We start from the raw sequence: 20,751 nt of genomic DNA, 5'->3' as shown, positions 1-20,751 counted from the left end.
CTAAACAGCCAAGTTTTGGGAAATTCATGGTGGAGGGAGCCTCTAACCAGCCCAGTTTGGACCAATTCATGGTGGAGGGAGCCTCTAACCAGCCCAGTTTGGACCAATTCATGGTGGAGGGAGCCTCTAAACAGCCCAGTTTGGGCAAATTCATGGTGGAGGGAGCCTCTAAAAAACCCAGTTTGGACCAATTCATGGTGGAGGGAGCCTCTAATTAGCCCAGTTTGGACCAATTAATTGTGGAGGGAGCCTCTAACCAGCCCAGTTTGGACCAATTAATGGTGGAGGGAGCCTCTAACCACCCCAGTTTGGGCAAATTCATGGTGGAGGGAGCCTCTAACCAGCCCAGTTTGGACCAATTAATGGTGGAGGGAGCCTCTAAACAGCCAAGTTTTGGGAAATTCATGGTGGAGGGAGCCTCTAACCAGCCCAGTTTGGACCAATTCATGGTGGAGGGAGCCTCTAAACAGCCCAGTTTGGGCAAATTCATGGTGGAGGGAGCCTCTAACCAGCCAAGTTTGGACCAAGTCATGGTGAAGGGAGCCTCTAAAAACCCGTTTGGACCAATTCATGGTGGAGGGAGCCTCTAACCAGCCCAGTTTGGGCAAATTCATGGTGGAGGGAGCCTCTAAACAGCCCAGTTTGGGCAAATTCATGGTGGAGGGAGCCTCTAACCAGCCCAGTTTGGACCAATTCATGGTGGAGGGAGCCTCTAACCAGCCCAGTTTGGGCAAATTCATGGTGGAGGGAGCCTCTAAACAGCCCAGTTTGGGCAAATTCATGGTGGAGGGAGCCTCTAACCAGCCCAGTTTGGACCAATTAATGGTGGAGGGAGCCTCTAACCAGCCCAGTTTGGGCAAATTCATGGTGGAGGGAGCCTCTAAACAGCCCAGTTTGGGCAAATTCATGGTGGAGGGAGCCTCTAACCAGCCCAGTTTGGACCAATTCATGGTGGAGGGAGCCTCTAACCAGCCCAGTTTGGGCAAATTCATGGTGGAGGGAGCCTCTAAACAGCCCAGTTTGGGCAAATTCATGGTGGAGGGAGCCTCTAACCAGCCCAGTTTGGACCAATTAATGGTGGAGGGAGCCTCTAAACAGCCAAGTTTTGGGAAATTCATGGTGGAGGGAGCCTCTAACCAGCCCAGTTTGGACCAATTCATGGTGGAGGGAGCCTCTAAACAGCCCAGTTTGGGCAAATTCATGGTGGAGGGAGCCTCTAAACAGCCAAGTTTGGACCAATTCATGGTGAAGGGAGCCTCTAAAAACCCGTTTGGACCAATTCATGGTGGAGGGAGCCTCTAACCAGCCCAGTTTGGGCAAATTCATGGTGGAGGGAGCCTCTAAACAGCCCAGTTTGGGCAAATTCATGGTGGAGGGAGCCTCTAACCAGCCCAGTTTGGACCAATTCATGGTGGAGGGAGCCTCTAACCAGCCCAGTTTGGGCAAATTCATGGTGGAGGGAGCCTCTAAACAGCCCAGTTTGGGCAAATTCATGGTGGAGGGAGCCTCTAACCAGCCCAGTTTGGACCAATTAATGGTGGAGGGAGCCTCTAAACAGCCAAGTTTTGGGAAATTCATGGTGGAGGGAGCCTCTAACCAGCCCAGTTTGGACCAATTCATGGTGGAGGGAGCCTCTAACCAGCCCAGTTTGGACCAATTCATGGTGGAGGGAGCCTCTAAACAGCCCAGTTTGGGCAAATTCATGGTGGAGGGAGCCTCTAAAAAACCCAGTTTGGACCAATTCATGGTGGAGGGAGCCTCTAATTAGCCCAGTTTGGACCAATTAATTGTGGAGGGAGCCTCTAACCAGCCCAGCTTGGACCAATTAATGGTGGAGGGAGCCTCTAACCACCCCAGTTTGGGCAAATTCATGGTGGAGGGAGCCTCTAACCAGCCCAGTTTGGACCAATTAATGGTGGAGGGAGCCTCTAAACAGCCAAGTTTTGGGAAATTCATGGTGGAGGGAGCCTCTAACCAGCCCAGTTTGGACCAATTCATGGTGGAGGGAGCCTCTAAACAGCCCAGTTTGGGCAAATTCATGGTGGAGGGAGCCTCTAACCAGCCCAGTTTGGACCAATTCATGGTGGAGGGAGCCTCTAACCAGCCCAGTTTGGGCAAATTCATGGTGGAGGGAGCCTCTAAACAGCCCAGTTTGGGCAAATTCATGGTGGAGGGAGCCTCTAACCAGCCCAGTTTGGACCAATTAATGGTGGAGGGAGCCTCTAACCAGCCCAGTTTGGGCAAATTCATGGTGGAGGGAGCCTCTAAACAGCCCAGTTTGGGCAAATTCATGGTGGAGGGAGCCTCTAACCAGCCCAGTTTGGACCAATTCATGGTGGAGGGAGCCTCTAACCAGCCCAGTTTGGGCAAATTCATGGTGGAGGGAGCCTCTAAACAGCCCAGTTTGGGCAAATTCATGGTGGAGGGAGCCTCTAACCAGCCCAGTTTGGACCAATTAATGGTGGAGGGAGCCTCTAAACAGCCAAGTTTTGGGAAATTCATGGTGGAGGGAGCCTCTAACCAGCCCAGTTTGGACCAATTCATGGTGGAGGGAGCCTCTAAACAGCCCAGTTTGGGCAAATTCATGGTGGAGGGAGCCTCTAAACAGCCAAGTTTGGACCAATTCATGGTGAAGGGAGCCTCTAAAAACCCGTTTGGACCAATTCATGGTGGAGGGAGCCTCTAACCAGCCCAGTTTGGGCAAATTCATGGTGGAGGGAGCCTCTAAACAGCCCAGTTTGGGCAAATTCATGGTGGAGGGAGCCTCTAACCAGCCCAGTTTGGACCAATTCATGGTGGAGGGAGCCTCTAACCAGCCCAGTTTGGGCAAATTCATGGTGGAGGGAGCCTCTAAACAGCCCAGTTTGGGCAAATTCATGGTGGAGGGAGCCTCTAACCAGCCCAGTTTGGACCAATTAATGGTGGAGGGAGCCTCTAAACAGCCAAGTTTTGGGAAATTCATGGTGGAGGGAGCCTCTAACCAGCCCAGTTTGGACCAATTCATGGTGGAGGGAGCCTCTAACCAGCCCAGTTTGGACCAATTCATGGTGGAGGGAGCCTCTAAACAGCCCAGTTTGGGCAAATTCATGGTGGAGGGAGCCTCTAAAAAACCCAGTTTGGACCAATTCATGGTGGAGGGAGCCTCTAATTAGCCCAGTTTGGACCAATTAATTGTGGAGGGAGCCTCTAACCAGCCCAGTTTGGACCAATTAATGGTGGAGGGAGCCTCTAACCACCCCAGTTTGGGCAAATTCATGGTGGAGGGAGCCTCTAACCAGCCCAGTTTGGACCAATTAATGGTGGAGGGAGCCTCTAAACAGCCAAGTTTTGGGAAATTCATGGTGGAGGGAGCCTCTAACCAGCCCAGTTTGGACCAATTCATGGTGGAGGGAGCCTCTAAACAGCCCAGTTTGGGCAAATTCATGGTGGAGGGAGCCTCTAAAAAACCCAGTTTGGACCAATTCATGGTGGAGGGAGCCTCTAATTAGCCCAGTTTGGACCAATTAATTGTGGAGGGAGCCTCTAACCAGCCCAGTTTGGACCAATTCATGGTGGAGGGAGCCTCTAACCAGCCCAGTTTGGGCAAATTCATGGTGGAGGGAGCCTCTAAACAGCCCAGTTTGGGCAAATTCATGGTGGAGGGAGCCTCTAACCAGCCCAGTTTGGACCAATTAATGGTGGAGGGAGCCTCTAAACAGCCAAGTTTTGGGAAATTCATGGTGGAGGGAGCCTCTAACCAGCCCAGTTTGGACCAATTCATGGTGGAGGGAGCCTCTAAACAGCCCAGTTTGGGCAAATTCATGGTGGAGGGAGCCTCTAAACAGCCAAGTTTGGACCAATTCATGGTGAAGGGAGCCTCTAAAAACCCGTTTGGACCAATTCATGGTGGAGGGAGCCTCTAACCAGCCCAGTTTGGGCAAATTCATGGTGGAGGGAGCCTCTAAACAGCCCAGTTTGGGCAAATTCATGGTGGAGGGAGCCTCTAACCAGCCCAGTTTGGACCAATTCATGGTGGAGGGAGCCTCTAACCAGCCCAGTTTGGGCAAATTCATGGTGGAGGGAGCCTCTAAACAGCCCAGTTTGGGCAAATTCATGGTGGAGGGAGCCTCTAACCAGCCCAGTTTGGACCAATTAATGGTGGAGGGAGCCTCTAAACAGCCAAGTTTTGGGAAATTCATGGTGGAGGGAGCCTCTAACCAGCCCAGTTTGGACCAATTCATGGTGGAGGGAGCCTCTAACCAGCCCAGTTTGGACCAATTCATGGTGGAGGGAGCCTCTAAACAGCCCAGTTTGGGCAAATTCATGGTGGAGGGAGCCTCTAAAAAACCCAGTTTGGACCAATTCATGGTGGAGGGAGCCTCTAATTAGCCCAGTTTGGACCAATTAATTGTGGAGGGAGCCTCTAACCAGCCCAGTTTGGACCAATTAATGGTGGAGGGAGCCTTTAACCACCCCAGTTTGGGCAAATTCATGGTGGAGGGAGCCTCTAACCAGCCCAGTTTGGACCAATTAATGGTGGAGGGAGCCTCTAAACAGCCAAGTTTTGGGAAATTCATGGTGGAGGGAGCCTCTAACCAGCCCAGTTTGGACCAATTCATGGTGGAGGGAGCCTCTAAACAGCCCAGTTTGGGCAAATTCATGGTGGAGGGAGCCTCTAAAAAACCCAGTTTGGACCAATTCATGGTGGAGGGAGCCTCTAATTAGCCCAGTTTGGACCAATTAATTGTGGAGGGAGCCTCTAACCAGCCCAGTTTGGGCAAATTCATGGTGGAGGGAGCCTCTAACCAGCCCAGTTTGGACCAATTCATGGTGGAGGGAGCCTCTAACCAGCCCAGTTTGGACCAATTCATGGTGGAGGGAGCCTCTAAAAAACCCAGTTTGGACCAATTCATGGTGGAGGGAGCCTCTAAACAGCCCAGTTTGGGCAAATTCATGGTGGAAGGAGCCTCTAACCAGCAGAGTTGTGGGAAAGCAGGGTGGAGGGAGCCTCTAACCAGCAGAGTTGGTGGAAATCAGGGTGGAGGGAGCCTCTAACCAGCAGAGTTGGGGGAAATCATGTTGGAGGGAGCCTAGTATTAGCAGAATTGTGCAACGCTTATGGTGGATGAGTATGAGGATGCGGAGGAATTGGAGAGGTTGAGTACAGACATGGAGTTTCATGTTGGGGTGCTTTACACAGGTGGGCACAAAAATGAAGGCTCTATCCAGTGGTGGTTCATTTTTATCAAAGTGAGCCGGTCGGCACTCTCAGCTGACAGACGGGTGCGCTTGTCAGTGATGATGCCACCGGCTGCACTGAACACCCTCTCAGATAGGACGCTGGCGGCAGGACAGGACAGCACCTCCAAGGCATATAGGGCAAGTTCAAGCCACAGGTCCAACTTCGACACCCAATACGTGTAGGGCGCAGAGGGGTCGGAGAGGACAGGGCTGTGGTCGGAAAGGTATTCCCGCAACATGCGCCTATACTTCTCACGCCTGGTGACACTAGGACCCTCCGTGGCGGCACTTTGGCGAGGGGGTGCCATCAAGGTGTCCCAGACCTTAGACAGTGTGCCCCTCGTTTGTGTGGACCGGTGAGAACTTGGTTGCCTACTGGAGGAACTGCCCTCCCTGCCGCCAACGTCACATGCTGGAAACATCTCCATCATATTCTGCACCAATTGCCTGTGGCAAGCATTGATGCGATTGGCCCTCCCCTCTACCGGAATAAAAGACGAGATGTTGTTTTTATACCGGGGGTCAAGGATAGCAAAGATCCAGTACTGGTTGTCCTCCATGATTTTGACAATACGCTTGTCGGTTGTAAAGCACCCCAACATGAACTCAGCCATGTCTGCCACAGTGTTAGTTGGCATGACTCCTCTGGCCCCACCGGAAAGTTCAATCTCCATTTCCTCCTCATCCTCCATGTCTACCCATCCGCGCTGCAACAATGGGACGATTCGAAGTTGCCCGGAAGCCTCCTGTATCACCATCACATCATCGGACAACTCTTCTTCCTCCTCCTCCTCCTCCTCCTCCTCCATTAAACGCAGTGAAGCGGACAGATGTGTGGACCTACTCTCCAGCTGTGACGGATCGGATGCTATCCCTAACTCCTCTGTGTGATCTGAGTTATCCCTGATGTCAATCAGGGATTCTCTCAGAACACACAAGAGCGGGATTGTAAGGCTCACCATCGCATCCTCAGAGCTCACCCTCCTTGTGGACTCCTCAAAGACCCGTAGGATGTCACAAAGGTCTCTCATCCATGGCCACTCATGGATGTGAAACTGAGGCAGCTGACTTTGTGGCACCCTAGGGTTTTGTAGCTGGTATTCCATCAAAGGTCTCTGCTGCTCAACCACTCTATTCAACATCTGAAACGTTGAGTTCCAGCGTGTGGGGACGTCGCACAAAAGCCGGTGTTGTGGCACATGCAGGCGTTGCTGGAGAGATTTTAAGCTAGCAGCGGCTACTGTCGACTTGCGAAAGTGGGCGCACATGCGCCGCACTTTCACCAGTAGCTCTGGAACATTGGGGTAGCTCTTTAGGAAACGTTGCACCACTAGGTTGAAGACGTGGGCCAGGCATGGAACATGTTGGAGTCCGGCAAGCTCCAGAGCTGCTACCAGGTTCCGGCCGTTATCACAAACGACCATGCCTGGGCCCAGGTGCAGCGGCTCAAACCATATTGCCGTCTCATCGAGGAGGGCATCCCTCACCTCGGAGGCAGTGTGCTGTCTGTCCCCCAAGCTGATCAGCTTCAGCACAGCCTGCTGACGTCTACCAACGCCAGTGCTGCAACGTTTCCAACTCGTAGCTGGGGTCAATCTAACAGCGGAGGAGGAGGCGGTGGCGGAGGAGGAGGCGGTGGCGGAGGAGGAGGCGGTAGAGGAGGAGGAGGAGGGGGGTGTTCTTCTCGTGTCCCTGCCAGGAATGTTAGGCGGGGAGACGAGGTACACCGGGCCAGTTTGGGAAGCAGTCCCAGCCTCAACTACATTCACCCAGTGTGCCGTCAGTGAAATGTAGCGTCCCTGTCCGCATGCACTTGTCCACGCGTCGGTGGTCAAGTGGACCTTTGTGCAAAGCGCGGAACTAAGGGCCCGCCTGATGTTGAGTGACACGTGCTGGTGCAAGGCGGGGACGGCACACCGGGAGAAGTAGTGACGGCTAGGGACGGCATAGCGAGGTGCCGCAGTTGCCATCAGGTCCAGGAAGGCGGGAGTTTCAACAAGCCGGAACGCCAACATCTCCTGGGCCAGCAGTTTAGCGATGTTGGCGTTCAAGGCTTGCGCGTGTGGGTGGTTAGCAGTGTATTTCTGCCGCCGCTCCAATGTCTGAGAGATGGTGGGTTGTTGTAAAGAAACGCCTGATGGTGCCTTTGATGGTGCAGGAGAAGGAGATAAGACAGGACCAGGGGAGGATGAGGTAGAAGTCAACAAAGTGGCGGAGGCAGATGAAGTGGTGTCCTGGCTCGTCCTCTGGAGTGCATCGCCAGCACAGTCAGCAGTGGCAGTGGCAGAGGCAGAGGCAGTGGCAGTGGCGTGAACGGCAGGCGGCCTTTGTCCTGCCGTTGCTGCCTGCCACTGATTCCAGTGCTTGGATTCCAAATGACGGCGCATTGAAGTGGTGGACAGGTTGCTCTTCTCAGAGCCCCTAATCAATTTCGAGAGGCAAATTGTGCAGACAACACTATATCTGTCCTCGGCGCATTCCTTGAAAAAACTCCACACCTTCGAGAAACGTGCCCTCGAGGTGGGAGTTTTTCGGGGCTGGGTACGAACTGGAACATCTTGGGAGATTCCGGGTGTGGCCTGGCTTCGCCTAAGCTGCTGACCTCTGCCTCTGCCTCTAGCTACCCTTTTTGGTGCTGCACCTGCCTCAACATCCACACTACTTTCCCCGCTTGACATCCCCCCTGTCCAGGTCGGGTCAGTGTCCTCATCATCCACCACTTCCTCTTCCAACTCCTGTCTCATCTCCTCCTCCCGCACAATGCGCCGGTCAACTGGATGCCCTGACGGCAACTGCGTCACATCATCGTCGATGAGGGTGGGTTGCTGGTCATCCACCACCAAATCGAACGGAGATGGAGGAGACTCTAGTGTTTGAGCATCTGGACACAGATGCTCCTCTGTTAGGTTCGTGGAATCGTGACGTGGAGAGGCAGGTTGAGGGACAATGAAAGGAGCGGAGAACAGCTCTGGGGAGCAGGGACAGTTTGGGTTATTGTTCTGTAAAGCTTCGGAATTTTGGGAGGAAGGAAGACAAGACTGTTGGGTAATAGGAGGAGAGGAGGCAGAGTCTGACTGGCTGCTGGACAATGTGCTGTAAGCGTTCTCTGACAGCCATTGCAAGACCTGTTCCTGGTTCTCGGGCCTACTAAGGTTTGTACCCTGCAGTTTAGTTAATGTGGCAAGCAACCCTGGCACTGTGGAGTGGCGCAATGCTTGCTGCCCCACAGGAGTAGGCACGGGACGCCCTGTGGCTTCACTGCTACCTTGCTCCCCAGAACCATTCCCCCGACCTCGCCCACGGCCTCGTCCACGTCCCTTTCCGGGAGCCTTGCGCATTTTGAATTCCTAGTTAGAAATTGGCACTGTATACCAGTAGTAAAAATTGTGGGTGCACGTAACCCCAATATATTCTTTGAATTCCCAGTCAGAAACTGGCACTATATGGCAGTAGCAAGAAATGAGGGTATTTGTATTCCCAATATACTCTTTGAATTCCCAGTCAGACAATGGCACTGTATACCAGTAGTAAAAATTGTGGGTGCACGTAACCCCAATATATTCTTTGAATTCCCAGTCAGAAACTGGCACTATATGGCAGTAGCAAGAAATGAGGGTATTTGTATTCCCAATATACTCTTTGAATTCCCAGTCAGACAATGGCACTGTATACCAGTAGTAAAAATTGTGGGTGCACGTAACCCCAATATATTCTTTGAATTCCCAGTCAGAAACTGGCACTATATGGCAGTAGCAAGAAATGAGGGTATTTGTATTCCCAATATACTCTTTGAATTCCCAGTCAGACAATGGCACTGTATACCAGTAGTAAAAATTGTGGGTGCACGTAACCCCAATATATTCTTTGAATTCCCAGTCAGAAACTGGCACTATATGGCAGTAGCAAGAAATGAGGGTATTTGTATTCCCAATATACTCTTTGAATTCCCAGTCAGACAATGGCACTGTATACCAGTAGTAAAAATTGTGGGTGCACGTAACCCCAATATATTCTTTGAATTCCCAGTCAGAAACTGGCACTATATGGCAGTAGCAAGAAATGAGGGTATTTGTATTCCCAATATACTCTTTGAATTCCCAGTCAGACAATGGCACTGTATACCAGTAGTAAAAATTGTGGGTGCACGTAACCCCAATATATTCTTTGAATTCCCAGTCAGAAACTGGCACTATATGGCAGTAGCAAGAAATGAGGGTATTTGTATTCCCAATATACTCTTTGAATTCCCAGTCAGACAATGGCACTGTATACCAGTAGTAAAAATTGTGGGTGCACGTAACCCCAATATATTCTTTGAATTCCCAGTCAGAAACTGGCACTATATGGCAGTAGCAAGAAATGAGGGTATTTGTATTCCCAATATACTCTTTGAATTCCCAGTCAGACAATGGCACTGTATACCAGTAGTAAAAATTGTGGGTGCACGTAACCCCAATATATTCTTTGAATTACCAGTCAGAAACTGGCACTATATGGCAGTAGCAAGAAATGAGGGTATTTGTATTCCCAATATACTCTTTGAATTCCCAGTCAGACAATGGCACTGTATACCAGTAGTAAAAATTGTGGGTGCACGTAACCCCAATATATTCTTTGAATTCCCAGTCAGAAACTGGCACTATATGGCAGTAGCAAGAAATGAGGGTATTTGTATTCCCAATATACTCTTTGAATTCCCAGTCAGACAATGGCACTGTATACCAGTAGTAAAAATTGTGGGTGCACGTAACCCCAATATATTCTTTGAATTCCCAGTCAGAAACTGGCACTATATGGCAGTAGCAAGAAATGAGGGTATTTGTATTCCCAATATACTCTTTGAATTCCCAGTCAGACAATGGCACTGTATACCAGTAGTAAAAATTGTGGGTGCACGTAACCCCAATATATTCTTTGAATTCCCAGTCAGAAACTGGCACTATATGGCAGTAGCAAGAAATGAGGGTATTTGTATTCCCAATATACTCTTTGAATTCCCAGTCAGACAATGGCACTGTATACCAGTAGTAAAAATTGTGGGTGCACGTAACCCCAATATATTCTTTGAATTCCCAGTCAGAAACTGGCACTATATGGCAGTAGCAAGAAATGAGGGTATTTGTATTCCCAATATACTCTTTGAATTCCCAGTCAGACAATGGCACTGTATACCAGTAGTAAAAATTGTGGGTGCACGTAACCCCAATATATTCTTTGAATTCCCAGTCAGAAACTGGCACTATATGGCAGTAGCAAGAAATGAGGGTATTTGTATTCCCAATATACTCTTTGAATTCCCAGTCAGACAATGGCACTGTATACCAGTAGTAAAAATTGTGGGTGCACGTAACCCCAATATATTCTTTGAATTACCAGTCAGAAACTGGCACTATATGGCAGTAGCAAGAAATGAGGGTATTTATAACCCCAATATATTCTTTGAATTCCCAGTCAGACAATGGCACTGTATACCAGTAGTAAAAATTGTGGGTGCACGTAACCCCAATATATTCTTTGAATTCCCAGTCAGAAACTGGCACTATATGGCAGTAGCAAGAAATGAGGGTATTTGTATTCCCAATATACTCTTTGAATTCCCAGTCAGACAATGGCACTGTATACCAGTAGTAAAAATTGTGGGTGCACGTAACCCCAATATATTCTTTGAATTCCCAGTCAGAAACTGGCACTATATGGCAGTAGCAAGAAATGAGGGTATTTGTATTCCCAATATACTCTTTGAATTCCCAGTCAGACAATGGCACTGTATACCAGTAGTAAAAATTGTGGGTGCACGTAACCCCAATATATTCTTTGAATTCCCAGTCAGAAACTGGCACTATATGGCAGTAGCAAGAAATGAGGGTATTTGTACTCCCAATATACTCTTTGAATTCCCAGTCAGACAATGGCACTGTATACCAGTAGTAAAAATTGTGGGTGCACGTAACCCCAATATATTCTTTGAATTACCAGTCAGAAACTGGCACTATATGGCAGTAGCAAGAAATGAGGGTATTTATAACCCCAATATATTCTTTGAATTCCCAGTCAGACAATGGCACTGTATACCAGTAGTAAAAATTGTGGGTGCACGTAACCCCAATATATTCTTTGAATTCCCAGTCAGAAACTGGCACTATATGGCAGTAGCAAGAAATGAGGGTATTTGTATTCCCAATATACTCTTTGAATTCCCAGTCAGACAATGGCACTGTATACCAGTAGTAAAAATTGTGGGTGCACGTAACCCCAATATATTCTTTGAATTACCAGTCAGAAACTGGCACTATATGGCAGTAGCAAGAAATGAGGGTATTTGTATTCCCAATATACTCTTTGAATTCCCAGTCAGACAATGGCACTGTATACCAGTAGTAAAAATTGTGGGTGCACGTAACCCCAATATATTCTTTGAATTCCCAGTCAGAAACTGGCACTATATGGCAGTAGCAAGAAATGAGGGTATTTGTATTCCCAATATACTCTTTGAATTCCCAGTCAGACAATGGCACTGTATACCAGTAGTAAAAATTGTGGGTGCACGTAACCCCAATATATTCTTTGAATTCCCAGTCAGAAACTGGCACTATATGGCAGTAGCAAGAAATGAGGGTATTTGTATTCCCAATATACTCTTTGAATTCCCAGTCAGACAATGGCACTGTATACCAGTAGTAAAAATTGTGGGTGCACGTAACCCCAATATATTCTTTGAATTCCCAGTCAGAAACTGGCACTATATGGCAGTAGCAAGAAATGAGGGTATTTGTATTCCCAATATACTCTTTGAATTCCCAGTCAGACAATGGCACTGTATACCAGTAGTAAAAATTGTGGGTGCACGTAACCCCAATATATTCTTTGAATTACCAGTCAGAAACTGGCACTATATGGCAGTAGCAAGAAATGAGGGTATTTATAACCCCAATATATTCTTTGAATTCCCAGTCAGACAATGGCACTGTATACCAGTAGTAAAAATTGTGGGTGCACGTAACCCCAATATATTCTTTGAATTCCCAGTCAGACACTGGCACTATATGGCAGTAGCAAGAAATGAGGGTATTTGTATTCCCAATATATTCTTTGAATTCCCAGTCAGACAATGGCACTGTATACCAGTAGTAAAAATTGTGGGTGCACGTAACCCCAATATATTCTTTGAATTACCAGTCAGAAACTGGCACTATATGGCAGTAGCAAGAAATGAGGGTATTTGTATTCCCAATATATTCTTTGAATTCCCAGTCAGACAATGGCACTGTATACCAGTAGTAAAAATTGTGGGTGTATATAGCCCCAATTCTATTGCTAGGGGACTTGCAGGGTATTTCTGGGGTGAAGGTGGGGGGGCACACCGTTGGAACGGGTATCGGGGTATATATCGGGTATACGGGAATACACTGACAGTGTATTCCATTCAGGATCCTGGGAAAGCTGGGTTGCGGCGATTGAGCCCGTCAGTGCCACGTTACACTGACAAGCTTCTCCCTGGAATTTAGCTCTTACAAGAGCTGTTGTGGTTGTCTTCTCCTTCCTATCCTAGCCTGTCCCTGCCTACCCAGAATCTAAGCCCTAGCTAGCTGGACGGAAACCTCCGTCCTCGGTGAATTGCAAGCTCAGAATGACGCGAAGCTGGGCGTCGCTGTTCTTTTAAATTAGAGGTCACATGTTTTCGGCAGCCAATGGGTTTTGCCTACTTTTTTCAACGTCACCGGTATCGTAGTTCCTGTCCCACCTACCCTGCGCTGTTATTGGAGCAAAAAAGGCGCCAGGGAAGGTGGGAGGGGAATCGAGTAATGGCGCACTTTACCACGCGGTGTTCGATTCGATTCGAACATGCCGAACAGCCTAATATCCGATCGAACATGAGTTCGATAGAACACTGTTCGCTCATCTCTAGTAGTGACTAGAGAAATGGGGCAAGCACATGGACCCCATTATAGGCTATGGGGATCTGTGTGCTTTTACTGCACATCACTTGCAAATGCGTTTTATCCTGTTCAGGGGGGTCCCCATGCGGACTCCCCCGAATGGAATACCAACGCAGATGTGAACAAGGCCTTACATAATCTCCCTCTCCATTGTGCCTCTCCATCTACACCAGTAAATTGAATAGGTTATGACTAGAGATGAGCGAACAGTAAAATATTCGATATTCGTTATTCGTTTCGAATAGCCGCTCAATATTCGACTATTCGAACGAATATCAAACCCCATTATAGTCTATGGGGAAAAATGCTTCGTTTCAGTGGAACCCACAATTCGACTCAGGAGGGTCACCAAGTCCACTATGACACCTCAGGAAATGATGGCAACACCTCTGGAATGCAACTGGAACAGCAGGGGAAGCATGCCTGGGGGCATCTAACAAGCCCAAGTCACAGTTTTACCCCACCATCACAGCCTATCAACTACACACATTCTACACTCAAAAAAACCTCTATCAAAGTGGGAAAATACCTGGAAACCTTCTTACACTTAGCTTTTTGGCGGGTAGACCCTTAAAAATTGGATTGAGTTGAGATATCCTGATTGAATTGCTGTGTCTCCCACTTAGCATTGGGGGTACAGCATTAAAAACAGGTTTGACCATACATGACCTGACTAAATGGCTTTGTCTCCCACTTATCATTGGGGGGTACAGTGGTGTAAAGCTGGATGTTGCATATATGGACTGAATGAATTGCTGTGTATACCACATAGCTTTGGGGGGTACAGCATTAAAAACAGGTTTGACCGTACATGGTCTGACTGTACGGCTGTGTCTCCCAGGTAGGTTTTGGGGGTACACACCGGGGATATCTGGATTGAGCGTACATAGCCTGACTGAATTTCTGTGTATCCCACTTAGGTTTTGGGGGTACACACTGGGGATATCTGGATTGAGCGTACATAACCTGACTGTATTTCTGTGTATCCCACTTAGGTTTTGGGGGTACACAACGGGGATATCTGGATTGAGCTTACATAGCCTGACTGTATTTCTGTGTATCCCACTTAGGTTTTGGGGGTACACACCGGGGATATCTGGATTGAGCATACATAGCCGGACCTAATTGCTCTGTATCCCTGTTAGGTGTTTGGGGGACACCGCCTGCAAAGCTGGGTTGAGCGTATAGAACTGGACTGAATTGCTCTGTATCCCTGTTAGGTGTTTGGGGGGACAGCGCCTGCAAAGCTGGGTTGAGCGTATAGAACTGGACTGAATTACTCTGTATCCCTGTTAGGTGTTTGGTGGGACACCCCGTGGAAAGTTGGGTTGAAGGTATAAAACTGGACTGAATTGCTCTGTATCCCTGTTAGGTGTTTGGGGTACACTGCCTGCAAAGCTGGGTTGAACATATAGAACTGGACTGAATTGCTCTGTATTCCTGTTTTGGGGGGACACCCCGTGGAAAGCTCGACTCCTCTCCCTGCAGTGTATAGCTCTGGAGAGAGCTGTTGTTTTTCTTCAGTTTTTCCCTGCCTACTAGCAGCTAATCCTCTCTAGCCCTCAGCAGCACAGCTGTCTACAAGCCGCAAAATGACACGAAGATAGCGCTGGCTATTCTTATAAATGGGAGGTCACATGTTTTCGGCAGCCAATGGGTTTTTTCAATTTTTTTCAATGCCTACGTTGTCGTAGTTCCTGTCCCACCTCCCCTGCACAGTTATTGGTGCAAAAAACAAGCCAGGGAAGGTGGGAGGGGATACAAATTTTTACTGCGTATGCCGCGTGGTATTCGATTGGAAACGAATACCTCAAACGGCCTGATATTCGATCAAATACCTACTTGATCGAACTGTGTTTTCTCTTCTCTAGTTATGACTACAACCTATAGTGATTTCTGATTTAGTCACCTGAGATTAATAATGTAAAAGTTCAATGGCTGAGTGAGAAGAACACAAGTAAATTACCGTTATTTTCAGTAGTAACCCTGCCATAGTGATTCATTTTCATTCAAGGGATTCTACCATTAAAACATGTTTTTTTCTAATGACCACGTCGGAATAGCCTTAAGAAAGGCTATTCGTCTCCTACCTTTTGATGTGGTCTCCGTCGCGCCGGTCATCCGAAATACCGTTTTTTCCCAGTATGCTAATGAGTGTCCGGCAGCAATGAGGGCGGGCCCCAGCGCTCATACGCCGATGGAGGCATCCCCACTGCTGCCGGAACTGGGCAATCCAGCCACGCCTTCTTCCTGATCTGCCTCCTCCCCTTCTGTGTCCTCTTCTTTCGTCGTCATGGGTGACGCATGCGCAGTCGGCTCTGACAGTGAGACCCTGTTAGAGCCGACTGCGCATGCCGGCCGGCGGCCATATTTGCGAGGCCGCAATTGCGCGTATGCGCAGTACGCTCCACGAAGTATTTGCCGAACAGAGTGTACTGCGCATGCTCAGTAAGGTCCATACAGCCCTCCGACGTCTGGATGAGTTCACTTGCGCGTCGGAAGGCTGTACGGACCTTAATGAGCATGCGCAGTACACTCTGTTCGACAAATACTTTGCGGAGCATACTGCGCATGCGCACAATTGCGGCCTCGCAAATATGGCCACCAGCCGGTATGCGCAGTCGCCTCTAACAGGGTCTCGCTGCCAGAGCCGACTGCGCTTGTGTCACCCATGACGACAAAAGAAGAGGACACAGAAGGGGAGGTGGCAGATCAGGAAGAAGGCGTGGCTGGATTGCCCAGTTCTGGCAGCAGTGGGGACGCGTCCATCGGCATATGAGCGCTGGTGCCCGCCCTCATTGCTGCCGGACACTCATTAGCATACCGGGAAAAAACGGTATTTCTGATGACCGGCGCGACGGAGACCACATCAAAAGGTAGGAGACGAATAGCCTTTCTTAAGGCTATTTCAACGTGGTCATTAGAAAAAAAAACATGTTTTAATGGTAGAATCCCTTTAACCAAAAACTAATTTGTGTTGTTCAGGATTTCCCCCTGTAAAGGTTAATCTACATAACAAGTAAGTGACATCAGGGCTGGTTTTGGGGCAACTAGCAAAGAGGGTCTTATCTTACTTCTCAGTTTCATTGCTCCTCATCTCATCCCTCATAATACTGTCATATTGTGGCAAGATAATACCACTGTATGCAACCCAAATAATGCAAACATATAGTATCCAAATAATAATAGCTTAGGCCATGTTCACACTATCCTCAGCTGTCCATTGTTCTGATGTATAAGAATTATCCTACTTACAAAGCATGTGTGATTCTATAACTATGCAATAAACTGGCTTCTGGTACAGCGTGTATCTAGTAAGATTGGTTACTTCTGTGCTTTGATTTCCTTCTGTCCTATGCTTCATCTCAGTTATTGAGCAATCTGGTTCCTGTGCATATGCCATGCAGTTTTATTACTCTTGTGCTTTTGACCGGGCGTATTTACTTGGCTATTATTTTATCTTGGGGCTTGGCTTTGACTTCTTGGCCACTCTTTGTTTTGGCTCCAGCTATTTTTTTTCTTGACACCTTCACCTACCAACCGTTGCTTGTTACTTGCTCTGATTCAAGAGAAATCATGTGTGACTGCATACGTGAGCCAGAGGAAGAGGATTTTAGTGAAATGTGAGGTTTTTCTTAGGAGGGAGAAGGGAGAACTCCTCTCTCTGTACATAGCATGAAATAACAGTTAAGGGGGCGTTCAAACTACCGTTGGTGACCGACAGGTAGTGTCCGCTCCTAGTGTCCGCTCAAAATCTGGCACGGACATTAGGAGCGGACACTAGCTGTGTCTGTGACACCTGTCATTTATTTAAATGGGCATCAGGTGCGTTCTTTTGCACTCCGTGCCCTTCCTTCCCTGTCCGCAAGTGAAGATGTCCGACTTCTCAAGCGGACAGAAGAACCCTACATGTAGGGTACAGTGCAGTGCCAAAATACTATATGCAGAATAAGAATAGACACTTTTTTCTTCAGTGGAATTCTACAGAGGCTCGAGGACCTGTAGAGGTCCTTTAACAGCTCCTGCACAAAGATCTTCTTTTCTATGACCACATAAAGTTGATGGGTGATTCGGGTCCCAGGTGGCCTCCCAAATTGTCCAAATTTAGTAATAGTCTGCCATCACCAATATACATGTATGTAAATGATAGAACTCAGAATTTGTTAGAGAAAATGTCATCTGGACAAGGGGGGGGGGGGGGGGGTCTGTCCACTCAAAGAGGTGTTGTTTTTTTGTTTTTTTTAAGTATCACTGTATATTTTGTCAACAAGAGAGGCATTTAAGAAGTTTAAGAAACGGGATAGAGAGAAGGAATGAAGCAAACCTGAAAGAAGATAGGTAAAGATGGAGACCTTAAGGAAAACCCTAATATCTTATTATGTCTGCATGTTACTTTTTCTATCAAGTCACCTCCTTTGAAAGTGAAGTGTAAACATTTAATTCTGTCTGTGTGTCGTTGGGGATGTCGGATGCCACATTTAGTTTCTAGCTAAATAACAATCTGATTATTGTATTTCTTTCTGGTCTAATCCTTCTTTCCATCTTGTAGCATTTAGTCCTGTACTGTCTCTAATACTGTCTCACAAAAGTAGTTTCATCATCACTCAAAGACTCCAGCCAAATAAGACATGGAGAATGTGCTGACACATACATCAAGTAAGGAAGTTACTATTGATTCTCATGTGTCTTTTTGTGTAAATAATCTCTAAAGTGATTTCTTTGAAATATGTTGCACAATTTACTTTTTCCTGTTTCAGGAAATGAATTGTAGTAGGCATGTTTGCATTGGATGACCCATGCGCTTTATAACCTATGGCAGATTAGTATGATTTAACCTGTCAGTTTCCACTGTGAGGAACATAGTAAGGAAATGGAAGACCACAGGGACAGTTCTTGTTAAGTCCAGAAGTGGCAGGCCAAGAAAAATATCAAAGGCAGAGAAGAAGAATGGTGAGAACAGTCAAGGACAATCCACAGACCACCTCCAAAGAGCTGCAGCATCATCTTGCTGCAGATGGTGTCACTGTGCATCGGTCAACAATACAGTGCACTTTGCACAAGGAGAAGCTGTATGGGAGAGTGATGCGAAAGAAGCCGTTTCTGCAAGCACGCCACAAACAGAGTCGCCTGAGGTATGCAAAAGCACATTTGGACAAGCCAGCTTCATTTTGGAAGAAGGTCCTGTGGACTGATGAAAGATTGAGTTCTTTGGTCATACAAAAAGGCGTTATGCATGGCGTCCAAAAAAAACAGCATTCCAAGAAAAACACTTGCTACCCACTGTAAAATTTGGTGGAGGTTCCAGCATGCTTTGGGGCTGTGTGGCCAATGCCGGCACCGGGAATCTTGTTAAAGTTGAGGGTCGCATGGATTCCACTCAGTATCAGCAGATTCTTGAGAATAATGTTCAACAATCAGTGACGTTGAAGTTACGCCGGGGATGGATATTTCAGCAAGACAATGATCCAAAACACCGCTCCAAATCAACTCAGGCATTCATGCAGAGGAACAATTACAATGTTCTGGAATGGCCATCCCAGTCCCCAGACCTGAATATCATTGAACATCTGTGGGATGATTTGAAGCGGGCTGTCCATGCTCAGCGACCATCAAACTTAACTGAACTTGAATTGTTTTGTAAAGAGGAATGGTCCAAAATACCTTCATCCAGGAACTGATTAAAAGCTACAGGAAGTGACTAGAGGCAAAAGGAGGCTCTACTAAATATTAATGTCACTTTTCTGTTGAGGTGCCCATACTTTTGCACTGGTCAAATTTTGGTTTAATGCATATTGCACATTTTCTGTTAGTACAATAAACCTCATTTCAATCCTGAAATATTACTGTGTCCATCAGTTATTAGATATATCAAACTGAAATGGCTGCTGCAAACACCAAAATATTTAGAACTAAAAATAATGACGATGAATAGGGGTGCCCAAACTTTTTCATAGGACTGTATGTGTCTTGGTAATGAGTTCCAGACTATGGGGAATGCGCAGGAGAAAAAAGCGGAGTAGGTGGTCTTTGGTGGATTGGAGGTTACGTGTGGGCAGGTAGCGGGAGATTAGGTCACAGATATATGGAGGGGACAGGTTGTGGATGGCTTTGTATGTTAGCGTTAGTAACTTAAACTCTATTTCCTGGGCAACAGGAAGCCAGTGAAGGGATTAGCAGAGGGGAGCGGCCGATGAAGAACGGGGGGTGGGGGGGGGAGCTGTATTAAGCGAGCAGCATAGTTTAAGATAGACTGGAGAGCGGCGAGAGTATTCGCCGGGAGGTCATGGAGAAGGGTGTTACAGTAATCTAAGTGGGAGATCATGAGAGCATGGACTAACATCTTTGTAGTTTCAGGGGTGAAAAAGAAGCAGATTTGATGGATGTTCTTGAGTTGGAGGCGGCAGGAGCTGTTGAGGGTTTAGATGTGCAACTTGAAGGATAGGTCAAAGTCCAGTATTATCCCAAGGCAACGGACCCATGGGACAGGGGTAAGCATGGTTCCATTAACTTTGATAAATGGGTCAGGTAGAGGGGCTGTACAAGGTGGGGGCGAAGATGATGAACTCCTTTTTCTTCATGTTGAGTTTGAGAAAGCGGGAGGAGAGCAAGAAGGCTACAGCCGCTAGACACTTTGGAACTCTCGACAACAGAGAGGTAATGTCTGGTCCAGAGAGATATATGTCATCAGCATAGCAATGGTGTTGAAAGCCATGAGATTCTATGAGTTGGCCAAGGCGTATATGAAAAACAGGAAGGGTGCTAAAACGGAGCCTTGGGGGACACCCACAGAAAGTCGGTGTGGCGAGGAGGTGAGGTGACACGCTGAATGTGAGGTTGGTGAGGTATGAGGAGATCCAGGAAAGGGCCAGGTCTGAGATGAGGAGAACCTAACTTGTGACTTGCTATAAACTACAGTTTGTGAAATATGAGTTATAACATTCATATGATTGGGACACAGAGTTAACTATATACAACTGCTGACATATATAGTTTTATCCTTGTACACAAGGGCATGTAATGGGTATAAGTTACATTAACGTTATCCATATATAGTGGCAGGAATATATTATCCTCTAACAGTCACATTAAAATTGAAAAAAACCCTCTCTAAAATTTCACATTATTTTCTTGCAGATTTAGAACTTATGACTCAAATAAATATTCCTAGTGAATAACTCTGGTGCCTTATGTAAGTTTAACTCTTTAGCGAAAATATCCTTGTACCGTGTTAGCCAGTGGATATGAAATGAAAGAAATTTTTTGAGAGAAGTCCTCAGTAGTTGATACCTTTTTTAATGGCTAACTTAAAAAGTTTTTTGATGACAAGCTTTCGGGACTACTATAAAGGTCCCTTCATCAGGATGGTATAACACAATTTCTGAAGGTAGGCATATATATACAGAGAAATGGAGTGTTAGATGCAAAATAGATGGAGAACAGAACATGTAAATAAACAGTAAAAAAACATATATATCAGTTCACAGGAAAGTTCTCTGGGTTTGTAGCTTCTTTGATCAGTGATGTGTTGTCTAGTGGTTGTAAAAGGCCATAAAACCCTGGGCCTGATTTAACCCCCTTTGGAGAGTGTTAAAGG

This window comes from Leptodactylus fuscus, chromosome 6, assembly GCF_031893055.1.
Source record: "Leptodactylus fuscus isolate aLepFus1 chromosome 6, aLepFus1.hap2, whole genome shotgun sequence".
NCBI classification, from domain to species: domain Eukaryota; kingdom Metazoa; phylum Chordata; class Amphibia; order Anura; family Leptodactylidae; genus Leptodactylus; species Leptodactylus fuscus.
Note: the sequence above shows the minus strand (reverse complement) of the source record.